Below are 15,516 nucleotides of genomic sequence, written 5' to 3'. Positions count from 1 at the left end.
CTATAGTGGGAATTGAAAGAGGAATGGAAATTATAAGTTTTGTATGTCATCATAAACCACATAATCAATCTCTGACATTTATCAACATACAACAAAAGTTAATGAAAATATAAAGAAGAGTAGAAAAATTGAAGGAGCTTTTACAAAAATATATAAAGAGATTTGGGGAAAATATATCTTGCTTCGTATGTATTTTTCACTGAAATGATCACTGTGTCCCTATGTTTAAGGCTACTTTCATGATGGAGCATGAGATTCTTTAAATTTATGAAGAGCAATAATTTTATTCTAAATAATCGTTCTCATTTAATGTTTCTTCCCATGCATACAGGGGATGCATTTCAGGGGTAATATGAGGAATATAATTTGGATTCCACTTTCTTTTTTCTAGCTTTCACAAGGTCTAAGTCCCCTTAGGCATGATTTCCCTGACTTAAGTTTCACTGAATACCAATCTTTGGTCCGCAGTAAGTATCTTTTTTTTTCTGTCTTTTTTTCTCTTCCACCTTTTCCTTTTATCTTCCAAAATCCATTATTATTTTCTCTAAACAACAATTCTCAGTTTCTTTTGTAGTTACACAACTGTTGTGAATATTAATGGTATTCTTCAAGGGGTATTATTTATAGCAGGAAATATGGGTCTTTGATCAGTGTTTTTCTTAAATAAAACCCTCACGCATTGTGGGTAGATTGTATTTCTCTTATCTTATGTTGGGCATTTCGTTGCTCATTTCAATCTTTCCTTATATGACAGACTTGGAGGCCGTTGGAGACTTTTAAGTTGTTCTTTTTAAAAAGTCTTTTTCTCCTTTGTTATATGATCTCTCTAATGCTGGCTCTGGGAATGGCGATGTCTGCCCTGGTTGGAAATCCTTTTGCTACACTCCCTAAAGGCAGCAAGTGATTCAGGGGGGACTGTGTAATTTGTTTTGTACCGTGGAATTCCTGCCATGCCTATATGTATTTAGACCACAGGCAAACCAATAAAGTTGTCATAGAAACAAAGCATTTCATGAATAAATCAATCCATAACAAACTTGTAAACTTCAAACAACCCACTGTGCTTTAACAACACATCCGTTACATACACAAAATAATCATGTTTGTAATGAGCAATGCACAATATTATTCTTTCCCATACATTTGGTCCTGTTTGCCATCTTATAAATATTCCTTAATGTATTTTTATGCAGCCTGTAGATTCCTACTGAGCTGGAATGAAATAAGTAACTCCAGCTGGTATGATAATACTAGAAAAGCAGACTTTAAAAAATGTATCTTATGGTGAACCCCAGTTCACACAGTATGTTTGGAATGCCTATTCAGATCAGAGGGGATTGAAACTGTGGCTGATGAAGTTTCCTCATGTTGATCAGCTCCAATACTCCTTTTTCATTTTTCAGTTTGCTTGTTTGGCTTTTAATATCCTGTTCTGCATATAGCGGGCATCTTCAGGGAATGTGGTTGACTGACAGCGGGGTGTGGTTAGCTATTTGAAAAGTGGCACTGGATATTTTAAAAAGGATGAATGGTCTGTGCCAGAAACTATCGTGACCTGATTGGAGAAAGAAAATGCTTGGAGGAAAAAAAGAATATTACTGTATAAAACTTAAATTCCTTTGCAGATGGTAAAAAGACAAGGAAAAGGCAGAACTAGAGAAGGAAGTCAGTGTAGTACAAGTCCTCTGGGGCTTGCTTTGGCTTCCAGAACATGAGAACTTTTCTTATTTTCATTTGGTGTGAAATTCTCTCTGTGACTACATTTAGGCGTTGTCCTGCCTAACAGACATGCTGGACTAGATCAACTTATTGCGGTATCTTCCTCTACTCTCATGAGTTCTGTTAACACCTTTGGCTACACCTTCATTGTGACATCTTAGCCTAATTAGACATCTCACAAATGCCTGTCATCAGATGATCAAGGGGCCCTCTCTCCATATATTAAGGTATAGATTTGAATTTTGTTTTCCAATAGCTGCCTTAGTAATATTCAACCTTACTATGTTGGATCTCATGACATCCGGGAAGATTCCAGAGCTTTTCAGCCACAGTCAAGTATTAAAATGTAGTCCAGTCTAGTTTATAACCTTAATTCCATATTTAATCCAAACTCTCCTTCATTGTTTTTAAGTGGGGAGAGTGGCTTTGACCAGCCCTCTCACTTCACCTTTTCCTATTCCAGGGGTTTATGTAGATCCCTGGGACACCTCTTTTCCTAAGCACTACCAGGTCTGGGCAGGGAAGGTGGACACAGGAGGATGAGATTCTTTGTTTAAGCTACTGGGCAGATTCTTGCTCATTCTGTTCTCTGTGCTTCTGGTGGCCTTCACCAACTGATGGTATTTCCCAAGTGGTACGCATGATTTCCTTGGATCAATGTCAGGCTTCCCTAAAGCCCATCAACTACTGATAGCACCCTCATAAAGGGGATGCCACCTCTCTTTTACCCTTGTTAGGGATTGTGCTGGGTGGAATAGTGTTCCCCCAAAATTCATATTCGCTGGAAGCCGTGAATGTGATCTTATTTGAAAATAGAGTCTTTGCAGATGTAATAAAGTTAAAATAAAGTCACACTGGATTAGGGTGGGCTTTAATGCAATGATGAGTGTCTTAAAAAGAAGAGGGAAATTTAGACATAAAGATATAGGGGAGGAGAAAGTCAGGTGAAGTTACAGGCAGAGAATGGAGTGACCCATCTACCAGCCTAGGAACACCTTAAGATTTATGACAACTACGAAAAATTAGGAAAAGGCAAGGCAGGATTCTTCTCTAGAGCCAAACGGAATATGGCCCTGCCAACACATTGATATGGGGCTTCTAGCCTCTAAAATTGTGAGAAAATAAACTTGTTTTAAGCCATCTGGTTTGAAGTACTTTATTATGGCAGCCCTGGGAAGCTAATAAACAGGTCCACATCTCAAATTTCATGTTTTGGTGGGAAAAAAAAATAACCGTTCAACATCCTTACAAACCTCCAAACCAGTGTGCTCCAAACTGAAGTCATTTTCTTTCCCTAAATCTGCTCTTCCATGTGAACCTCTAGATCAAGCCTGGCACCCCTCTCCTCTGTGACTCTAGCCTCCCTCTTGAGAGTTGTCTTCCCTTTCCCTCACATCCTCTCCCTCCGCACATCCTTAAGGCCTCATTTCTTTCAGGGGAAAGTCTAGATTCTTGAGGTTTATTATGCCTCCATCCTTTGCCCTCGAGATGTCTCACTAGCCTCACCTGCAACCATAGGTACACACTGTGCTTTGCTTCCTATGTCAAACTGTCCCTCACCCACCCCAGCTAAGGTAATTGTCTTTTCTTTGTTCCTTGTCTGGGCCCACATAGCACTTTTGTGTCAGTTAGTCACTGACATCTTCTGCTCTGACACACTAAACTTTGCAGTCATCGGGGCAGGCACTTTGCATTCTTCATCTCTGTTTCCCCCAGTGCTGAGCAAAAAGCCTGATTAGTGAGAGTAAGGAGAAAGGCATGGTATGAGTGGAAGTGGAGCAAAGGGGATAACACCTAAGAGAAAGGGATAAAACTCCAGAAGGATACAACAACTGTATAAAGGGGTATTTTGACTCTCCTGGAATTTCAACTTCCCATAAATGGTAAAGGAACTCATAGTGTTTATGTAATAAATACAGGACAAATGACAGGACAAATGATAACATTCTGAGATGGCTTACAATGTGCCAGACCTATGCTGAGTACTTAACTTGCATCTGTCACTTCGTCTACACAGCAGCCTCTGACAAATTCCTTCAATCGATGAAGCAAATAGGACTCTGAGACATTAAGTAAATTGCCCTAGGTCATACACTCAGTAAATGGTGGGAATAGGATTCCAATCCAGTTGTGTCTGAATCTGATCGTGGTTTTAACAACTAAGATTTATCCTGTCATGTTGCATAGGTTCTGAGCATTATGAGTATTCTCCTACAGCTGAGGAAGTGCAGCTGCTGAATGCAGTTTCTCCTTGATTGGGACAACATCAATCTAAAGTCAGTAAGGAGTATCTTCATTAAAGAATATTCTGCCCAAGTTTCATACCTTAGTGATTTATTTAATCTTGGCATCATAGAGAAGTGTATTAAACAACTTTAGGCTATTTAGTGAGAAAATTTTTCTTAAACATTTATATGTATTTCCTTAAGTGTAAAATAGAGTTATTATTGAGGGCTGCTGTAGGAACTATATGAAATAATGGAAACTGTTTGTTTCTCTCTTTCTTTTTTCATCTCTTTCCTGAACTATCACTTGCATATAATACCTTATAATTTTTAAAAGTGTCTTCATATATACTTAATCATATAAAATATTCATTATGAAATACATTATATGTAACACATATTAGTAGTAGTAGTAGTAATCCATTTGACTAGCATATCTGGAGGGTTGAAAAGATACAGCTTCTGAGGGGACCTCACCATTAGGCTGGGCCAGATGTTCCAGAAGAGTCCGATTCACCAGTTCTGAGTGTACACTGTGGTCTGGGCATCCCTGAATATCCAGTGATCACTCAGCAGCAAGCTGAGCACATCAGGGCCAAGCTTAATCCTCAGGGAAGCCTCCTGGGCTGAGCATAGTACAAAAAGACTTGTTCTGGCTTACAACTGTTTTGGATTTAGATTTCAAAGAGTTTAACTTAGACTTTAAACTCTTAAAAATCACTATGTCAAAAGCAAAATCTATATGGGATTCTTAACCTAAGTACATACATGCATTTCCTTTTCTCAGCAGAATATGCACAGGATTCAAAAGGTGTTCAAACTGGTTCATGGGCCACTTGGAACCACCAAAAGAATCATGGTTACGATTCTTTTTATTTTTTACCTTGGGACTATTCTGGGGGTCCCCGTAAATTCTGGGGTCCCGAAACATCTGGCCAAATAAAATTCCCTCTGCCCCAGAAGCTATATAAGCTCAGTTAACTGCCCTCAAAACCTTTTAAAACATATTTAGGCTTTGTGTAATTGCCTGTATCTATTCTTACTCCTCTAGATTCATTGTTAGGATGATAATTGTGGCTTTTGACTCCTGAATGATACTGCATTCAAGCAATGCAAAGTAGGCCTTTAAAAATGTGAAAATTTAGGTTTCTTTGAGGGGCTCTTCGCTGAGGCCCTTCCTTCTTAAAATTTCCATACAGCCATTTTTCCCACTTGAATTTACATAAATACTAAGTTAGAAACAAAATGTATCTATTGAAGAAAGGGGGTAAATCTTCAATCACTATTATCTGCCTGTTTTGGAGCAGGGAGAAACACATCTAAGATACACCTAAGCCACAATCTCAGTTCAATTTTTGTAACCAGAAAGACCCAGGTTCATTTTTGTGCCCCCTCCATACTAGCTGTTTGAACTGGGAGATAACGATAGTGGAGATAATAGTATATAATTCTCAGGAGAACAGTAGCAATTAAATGACTATTTGGTAATATTTAATGAGTGATTTTTTTTTTTATTTCATGCGTTGTATGAAGAGCTTAAAATAAAATATGTCAAGTTAATCCTTTAAATAGCCCCAGTTTAAAGTGAGGGAATTAAGGCTGAGATAGTCAAAATAATAACCCGAGGACTCATTTATTGCCTTGCACACAACACATGCTTTTTATTTTAATTTAATTTAATTTAATTTTTTTTAGAGACAGGGTCTTGCTCTCTTGCCCAGGCTGGAGGGCAGTGGCATGATCATAGCTCACTGCAGCCTTGTCCTCCTGGGCTCAAGCCATACCCCCACCTCAGCCTCCTGAGTAGCTAAAACTATAGGTGTGTGTGCCACCATGTCCAGCTACAGAGTTAATTTTCTAAAGAACCAAATTAGCGAAGTCTGATTTCAGATTCTAGCCAATTATGAAAAAATGACCAAACTTATGTAATTAAGAGAGAAAGGACATAAAATATTTTAGTATGATCTCTGTTTTGTATTTTTTAAAAAGTACTCCACCTGTCTATTGAGATCTTTTCTTCAACATTTATTTAGATACGGGGTACACGTGCAGGTTTGTTACATGGATATAATGCACTCAGATACTGAGCATAGTACACAATAGGTAGTTTTCTGACCCACACTGCCGACCACTTTGGTAGTCTGCAGTGTCTATTGTTCCCATGTTTGTGTCTGTGGGTGCTCAATATTTAGCTTTCATTTAAAAGTGAGAACATGTACATAGAATGTTCTTAACAAAAATGTTAGCCTTTCATCTTCTTCTCCATTTCCAGGAGAAATAGAAGCCCTAAGGTACATGGTTAGATTTTCTTTCTGTTTCTCCTGGCTCCACCCAACCAGCAGCAAGACTCTTCCTTGGGGCCCCACCCACTGCTTCCTCTCTTTCCAGCTCTCTATCAGAAAGGCGGATAACTTACTGAAAGGCAAATACAGACATTATCTGGTAATTAGGCTCATTAATTTTATAGGAAATTCTTTAATTTTCTGTGGGGCCATGTTCTTGAAATGCATTATCTCCCTTTTATGACTTCACTTGCCTCAATGTCAGTAGAGATTAAAGGTAACATGCCCTGCTGGGAACAAACACAATTTTCCAGCAGCTGCATTTTGTTTTCCTTAATAATTAACAATTGCTGCTGACTAACCCTTGCAGCATAAAATGCCCACCTTATCACAAAAGAGTGGGCATTGGTTTGAGGAACTCACGAGGGATATCAGCAAAAGAAGTGTGATTAAAGCATTAAAGATTTAAAGGTTGACATTAGGATGAAAGGTGGAATTACAGTAAATATAATGCTGTTTAACATTAAATGGAATGTGTTGTACTTGCAACAGTTGTTCATTTCAACATTAATTATTAAGGGAACTTGACAACTCATTTTTAATTCGCAACTAAAGACAAAATTTCTTAAGATGTAAATACAACAAAGAAGCTCAGAAAGTTGGTGCTTTTTATTCCCTTTTATTATTCTATGATTTTTACCTTGATAAAATCTATAAGCAAATTAGAATGGAATGTACCTAAATTGTACAAACCAGGCTGTATTATTCCATTCTCATACTGCTATAAAGGACTGCCTGAGATTGGGTAATTTATAAAGGAAAGAGGTTTAATTGACTGACAGTTCAGCATGGGTAGGGAGGCCTCAGGAAACATAATCATGGCAGAAGGTGAAAGGAAGAAGGTACCTTCTCCACAAGGCAGCAGGAAGAACAAGTGCAGAATGAAGTGGGCAGAACCCCTAAAAAAACATCAGATCTCGTGAGATCGCACTCACGATCATGAAAGCAACATGGGGAAACCACCCCCTTGATTCAGTTACCTCCACCTGGTCTCTCCCTTGACATGTGGGGATTATGGAGATTATAGGAATTACAATTCAAGATGACACTTGGGTGGAGACACAAAGCCTAACCATATCATAAGCATAGTTGTTGGCGAGCTGATATTATGCCACTGGACAGAGAGATTAAGAAGTAAGTCAGGTTATATTGCAAATTGTTTCACATATTCCTCATTATTTTGGTTTGATGATTGTCTTGGAGATACACAATTTAAATAGCATTTGAAGCAAACTTTGTATTTTAAGTCAATTTTCTTCTAAGAGGAGAGGGCAAGCATGTTTATTCTTTATCTTTAAAAAAAAATAAACAGCAGACGATAATGTGATCAAATATGCATTGCTTGGGTTTATATGTGAAAATGATAAATATTCAAATTGGATTTAAAATCTATTGTCAATTACAAAGTGCATGCTCTTTGTTGAGTAAAACTTTGGAGGAAATTTTTGATGACCAAGTGATATTGTATAAATGTACTTGAATAAAGAAAGAAAAAAATGATACAGTGAAGAAATTTATGGTGGGGGAATTCAAAGGGCAATTTTGGTTAATTCTTTCTAGTAAAATACAATAAAAGTCAATAGTGCTACTGTGTGATTATGATTTGTTTTCACTTTAAAGAACATCTATGGATTGGTATCAGGGTTATCAATCAGCAGAGTTTAGATTCCATGACCAGAAATTGTTGAATATATAGGAACATCATTGAAAATCTTTGAATTTATCTTTTTAAAATCAATTGTGTAATGAAAAAAAAAGAAGCCACAGTAAATTACTGATAACATGTAGTTTCCTTAGTTCATGTTTCTCTACTTTTCTCTTGGATGGGTTTCTTTTCTTTGTTATATCTCAGTTGTCTCCATCTATATTAAAAAGGAAATACCATTACTGATGCATGGTAGGTCATTCTACTCAACATATCATTACAGAGTCAACCAGTTTAGGCCAAGTTATGCTGCAGTAACAAAAGACCTAAAAGTGTAGGGGTTTGCATAAATGAAAGTGCATTTCTGATTTATGTCACATATATATTGAGTGTTTTCTTTGGTTCTTCATTCCGAGACTAGGACTAGAGTATCATCCCCAATCTGGGATATTGTTAGTATCATGGGAGAGGGAAAAAGAAAGAGGACAGAAGAACTCAATGATTCTTAAAACTTTTCTTAGCAGTAGTATATGTCATTTTTGCTCACATTCCAATGGTCAAAGCAAGTTACACGGTCAATTCTGATGTTAGTGGGATGGGGAAGAATAAAAAAGGGAACCAGTTTTGGAAAGGATAATAAAATTTACTTCCTCTCTACATAAACATATCTGAAAGTTTTTATATAATTATGTCATTTGAGATATATGGACACAAGTTTTTTGAGGGCATTTAGATTGGCAACTAGCACCCATCCTCTCTCTGATAATCTTATAGGGAGAATTATCATGTTGATTTTATAGTAGAAAAATATTCAATAAAATGATTTTTTAAATGTAAAAAAATCAAGTGTCAATCAGTGTGCTGGACTTGCTGAGGAAAGAGCAATCTGTCAAATGACCCTGCCATAAGGAATATGAATCAGAAAAATTGGATAGGCCTTATTAGTTGTAGCATATGTCTATACTGCCGTCCAGAAATACGCATCTAGAATTAAACATGCTTTATGGATATTAGGGAAGCTAGCATTTACCAGTTTGAGAATAAGATGAAACAGCTACTGCAAAACATAAGGTCATTACCCTAAATGGATAAAGGGGGAACTGCCCCTGAAATGAGTTATAAAACTTTAATTTTACAAAATAGGAAAATAAAGCAAATTTATGATGATAGAGAATAATCTTTTTAGAATATCTCTTGAATAATGTTGAAGAATTTGCAAAATGCTTTAACAGAAATCATCCATTTAAGTATGCAGGTTATAAACTACTAGCCTCATTCTCTGTGCAGGGGAGCTCGGAGCTCAGGTTTGGTGAGGTAAGTAACTTGCTTAAGGACATGGCAGACCTGGGATTTAAATGCAGATCTCCCACTCTGATTTCAGTGTTCTCTCCACTGGCATAAGCTGCCTCCCAATACAGAAAATTAAATCCTACTAAATGGGGAAAAATGGCAAATATGTTTTAATGGAAAAGAAGATAGACTTGAGTTGGGTCCTGGTCGTGTTACTACTAAAGTGATGTCATATATTTAGACAAGTCACTTCAGCGTTATATGCCTCAGCTTCTTCACCTGCACCATCAGGGCATTAGATTATGTATTTTCTCAGGGTCTTGTCTCAACAGCAGTACTTGATAAATTAAACAACTTGCAATCAAACTTTTCACTCACACTTACCCTCAGCACCCAGACACGTACCAAACCAGTAAGACAATATGCTTTCCTTAGCACACTAGCTAAAGCCACCCTGACATTGGGATAACTATTATTAGCTCCAGAAACTCAAGCTAGTTAAGCAGAAAAAAATAATTTGTTGGCTCCTGTGACTGGGAAGTCCAAGTTGACACATTCTTCAGACATGATCAAAAGCAGGGATTCAGAAAATCTAGCCCCACCACCCCCGTCTGCTTTTCTTACTATCTATCCTTCTCTCTCATTTCTATCTGTCTCAGAACAGCTTTATTCACTCTCATAGTAAGCAAGCTGGCTTGCTTTATTTGTTGATTTGTGGAGAATGTGACTGAGCACTGGTAACTCCAGGGATGCATCCTTCCAAAATACAGAAGCTGGAGGACCTCTTCTCCTCCAAATACAAATCCTAAGAGCTTTGGGAAGAACTCTGATTGGCCAGGCTTGGAGCACATGCCCTCCCCTCTGCTAGACCTATCGCTGGCAAGGGGAACGTACATTGTGATTTACCAGACCTGTGTCACTCGCCCAGCCCCTTGGATGCATGTTTGGCAGGCCCACTAGAACCACACAGGCATGAGGAAAGGCGGTTGCCCACAGAAAGCTAGCACTGTTACCAGAAGAATGGAGAAGGGGCTATGATTAGAAAAGCACAATAAATATGCACTGCACACAGTAAACATACATCTGAGCTGTCTCACTCACAATTGGAATCCCAAATCAATGGATGAAAACTTGATGATGAAGCACACAATTATAAGCTCTAAGCTATGAGTAGAAACATGATTGTACTTTAGACCCATAGTCACATTATCCAACCCCTCCAGCATATTAAAGGACATATTAAGAGGATACATTCTTGACAGCATTCTTAATTTTAGGAATTACCACATACATCCATACCTCCTTTAGGAACTGATAAGAAATATTTCATATATAGTCATAACCTTAAGAATGTTTCTCAAAGCTTGTTTTGTGGACTTCCAGTATTATGAGGTGTTGTGAGAAAGAGTTCTATGGTTAAATTCTGTTGGGAAATGTTCCATATTGTCTTCACCCCAGAGAGTCATGATATATCTTCACATATTTAAAGTCGTGTAAAGAATCTTTGTGTAAGTCAGTATTTCTCAAACACTTTTTATCAGAGAACACCCCAACCACACACACACATGCACACAACAAAGAAAGAAGGAAGGACAGAAAGAGAAGAAATAGAACATCTAATGATATCCTGTGGAAGTTCTTTGGATTGAATTTTGGAAAACAGCGACCTAAATCTCTATTCTATATATATTTGTTTTATATCCCCTTTTAGGACAGAAAATTCTCCTACTATTTCGCAGCTGTTTAGAGTTAATACTTTTTTAAGTTTCAAGAGATGCAAACCAGTTTTAAGTTACTTCTACATGACAAATATGTCAGAACTTACCAAATCCCTAAAATTTTTGATACCATAAATACAACGCTTGGAATTTAGAAGCAAACATCACTCCAACATATATTCATTAGTTTTTTTAAAAAATCAATCATTGCAAACTGATTGAAAATAAATTATTTATGTGCAAGGAAATGTATTTTGGGGATCTAGACGTAGATAAGAGATATTTCTCACGAAATAATCAACTGGATGGTCTGACTTTAGCGTGTTTGAACATCTCTCTGAGCTTTACTTTCCTGCCTTGTAAAACTGAGACCGTTTACCTTCCAGAGCTGTTTTGAAAAATTACATGATAAAATGTGAAAAATGAACTTAGTAATTATTAAATATGTTTGCATTAACATCCTTTCTTAGCATTTATTTTTCAACCTAAATTTTCAAACCTTAAAGATGTATCTACTGAATGCTAAGGTGCTAGAGGAGGAGAGTGTAATTAATTTAAAAAAAGAGAATCAACGATAGTCATGAGTAGAAAAGTGCTTACACAAATCTTAGAAAAGGAAATAACCATTTACATAAAGATAAACAATAGAAGGCAGCAAGTGTCAACCAAATGAGGTTCCCAAACATTAAATACTATAGGAGCTCAGGAGTGGGAGAAGTCACTGCAGGGGTAGTGAGTTCAAACAGGCTTTATGGAGTCTTTGCAGCCTTGAATGAAGCAAAGGGGAGGAAGAAGAACAGATTAGAAGAGAAAAATAGCATAAGCAAAAGGCATGGAGATGAGCAAATTGGGTATTTTTAAGTGACAGTGAATAGATTAAAATTATTATAGTGAAAGAATTTGAACAGCACAATGTAGGGTTTAAAAGAAGATGTGTTGATCAAGTCCAGAAAGTACAATGCTTTGACTGCCAGGCTGAAGTGTATGTGCTTTATCTCATTAAGTAAACAGATGATATTAGATATTCTTCAGGCAGGAAAGAGGCATAAAATAGTTAATATTTCTGGTAAAATAGTATGGTAATATGTACAAAGACTTAGTTTGACTTGGAGGGAAATTTTAGCATTAAAACTTCCTGGGCTGGGTGTGGTGGCTCACGTCCGTTATCACAGCACTTTGGGAGGCTGAGGCGGGCGGATCACCTGAGGTCTGGAGTTCAAGACCAGCCTGACCAACATGCTGAAACCCCATTTCTACTAAAAATAAAAACATTAGCTGGGCATGGTGGCAGGCGCCTGTATTCCCAGCTACTCGGGAGGCTGAGGCAGGAGAATTGCTTGAACCCGGGGTATAGAGGTTTCAGTGAGCCAAGATCATGCCATTGTACTCCAGACTGGGTGACAAGAGTGGCACTCCAGACTGGGTGACAAGAGTGAAACTCCATCTCAAAAATAATAATAATAATAATAATAATAAAATTAAATTTAAAAAAATTTTGGCTAATATGCTTCTAAAAGCATTTTGGAGAATGCATACTTACCAGGAAACCTAATTGTCCCTAGGCATTCAGCATTGTCACATTGAGCACTGCCCAAAAGGTGCTTGCCTGCATTGATCTTGTCAAAGAGTAACTCTCTTCACCTGACAGGGACACCCACTGGTTTCCCTTTCTGCCTCCTGTGACCACAGCTCAGGATCTTGCATGAGTGCTCTTCCTTCCCCAGATAACATCAAGTCCACTTTCTTCAATACAGGAAGCATTCCATTTGGCACTGGTCAGAGAAAATTCTTCATTCTACTCAATGAAACAATCTACCCTTTAAGACATTGCTCATTTTGAAGCACAAACCACTGAATGCTACCCCAGGACCTAATTCCTAATGTTGGAGGACAGGGTCATATCCTCCCTTCACCTCATGTTACCCCTCCTGCTAAACAGGATTTTCATTGCACTGCCAATACTTGCGAGTGGTGTAATGACTCCCTGGTAGTCAGACATCATCAGAGGCAGCAAGACTTTCACTAAGCTTATGAGGTTTCAATGAGAAGAGTAATTAGATTTAAGATAAAAAGACATCTACTAGCCTTCCTTTCCAAGTTCCAGAGATGGCTAAGAGCCTTGCAAAAAACCAACCAACCAACCAACCAACCAACCAAAAAAAAACCAACGCATTCTAGGCCAATCCCAGGAGTGTCCTGATGAAGGCTATTTTTGAACTAGTGGTGCATGAAAAGAAAAATCTGCTTTGAAAGTGGATGAGTAAACAACTCAACACATAAAAATTTTAATTTCTGAAGAAACAATTTCCACACATTTCACCTTTTCTCATCTATTCTCATCCCAGTCACATGGTTAAGAAAATCTGAATCTGAATACGGATCATCTGAAAACTCTAAATATCATTCTCGGAAAATATATTAATTGGAAAGTATTTTCTAAATTTAAGAAAATTAGAAAAAGTTTATACAATGTATTGCTTTTGTGCTTCTGTGTGTGTGTGTGTGTGTGTGTGTGTTTCTTACCCACTACAAGCTTTTTATTTGGAGTGACTATTACATAGTAGCACCAAGTAACTGCTCCCTGACTCTACCCTCTTTTTTGATGTAATTTGAAGAAACCAGCCTATTATATAAAGGAAAGTGAATGAACCTTTCTTCCTACTCATCTCTTCACCAGACAGGCAATGGGAAGCCCTGGACAATCTCTGTGCAATTTGATATGTTCAGAGGGAGACCATAAAACCACTCTCACATTTGAAAGTGTAAGAAAGTACAGTGTAGGGGAAACACACAGACTTGGTAACCAGGTAAATCTAAGTTTAAATCCTTGCTCTGATTCTTATTAACTACATGAGCTTAGGAAAATTAATTTCCTGAACCTCAGTTTTACCATGTGCAAAAATGTAATCAAAGTGTGGTCACAAGGATTAAAAAAAATGTGTATTAAATACAAGTAGCTCAGGACTCATTAAATGTCCAGCAAATGGCACATATTTCCTTTTATGTATTTTTGTGTTTTTTAAAAAATTGTGAGTATTTAGCTATCCATCTACTTATCTAACCATCCATCCATGCATCCATCCCTCTAGAGAATCACAGAAACATATAATTAATGCTGAATTTTTATGCTAATGCATGTCTCTTAATCACAATGCTTTCTGTTTATGGATCATTGGAATAAAGCATTTTTTTCTTTTTGGAAGGAAAACACAGTATAAGCTTTTTGAAGCTTGGAAATAAGCCTTAAGACCCACACTTAAACTGACTGAATTTTTGAGGCATGTTGATAAATAATAGAAAAAAATACATACATTTGTACTAGGTAAAATGTGCTTAAAATTGAAATTTTGAAACTTGCAATTCTTACTAAATTTATTTCTTGTACAGCTGTACTAATAGTATAGTATTTTGCATAAGATCAATGCCCATACAATATGTCCTTATTAAATTTAATTAACAACTGGGAGAAAAAATTGTGGGTTGCCAATTTAAGGGAATTAGCACTTAAGTAAATAAGAATTAACCACCCCCCGCACACACACACACACACACACACATACACACCCAATGGTCCTCAAACAACCACAGTCAAAAGACTATTAAAGTACAAAATGTACTCTGGTTATTTATTTTCACTATTGTTTGAGTTTAATTATTTATGATAATAGTGTCCTTATAAGTGTACTGTGGGCTACTTTCTACAGTAATAAAGTTTTAGTAATATGAGCAGCCAATGTACTACTCTGCTTGCAAATCTTTTCTGATAAGCTAGATGTCATGTCTAATTTTTAAAATCGGTGCTTGTATTTGAGACTGAGGTTTGGGCATACACTAGTTAGCCATTTTCATATCTCAGTATGCTGTATTTATTTTAGGCTGCCATATTTGTGCATGTCAGTTATGTATAACTAAACTTGAATAGAAGGAACTCTGTCTCAAGGTGTACACAGACTTTTGTGATAAAAGGTCTTCCTAGTCTATAGATTCATGACTAGTGAATCATGAAGACCACCTCTTGTTTCCTGTTACCGAGTAGCATAGTTTGTTATTTCCACATATGACTCTGTTTCCTGGGGAGGAGCAGCGGGGAGAGGACAGACTATGATTACTCTTTACTCCCAGGCTCCATTAGTACCCTGTCATAGCTGGATAAAGTACTAGGTATCTGCAGGTGTGCATTAAATAATATTCATAATGCCTTTAGGGAAACACAACTTCGTCTTGGTAATGTAATAGTTTATAATCATTAAATTACCATTAGAGAAATTTTATTGATATCACTACTACCTATGTTCCATTGATTCGTCGTGAACAAATGGTATATTAGGGTTTCATAGATTTGCTCCTTCTCTGTCATGGAGTTCTCACCTCACATACATACACTTTCTGCATCCTACATTCCCATCCTCATCTATCTATCGATATAGATTCCAGTTCTGAGATCTTTTGGGGTTTCTGTCAAGTTTTGTATTCACCATTTTCTAGCTGTGATGGGAGGGGCTTGAAGCATTCTCTGGAAATGTGTATGCAGAAGGGATAAAGGAAAGTAGCTCAGCAGAAGGCACGTTGCTGACCTT

The sequence above is a fragment of the Macaca fascicularis genome, chromosome 1 (genome assembly GCF_037993035.2).
Source record: "Macaca fascicularis isolate 582-1 chromosome 1, T2T-MFA8v1.1".
NCBI lineage: Eukaryota > Metazoa > Chordata > Mammalia > Primates > Cercopithecidae > Macaca > Macaca fascicularis.
The sequence above is the reverse complement of the archived record's forward strand: the minus strand, read 5'-3'. Positions refer to the sequence as shown.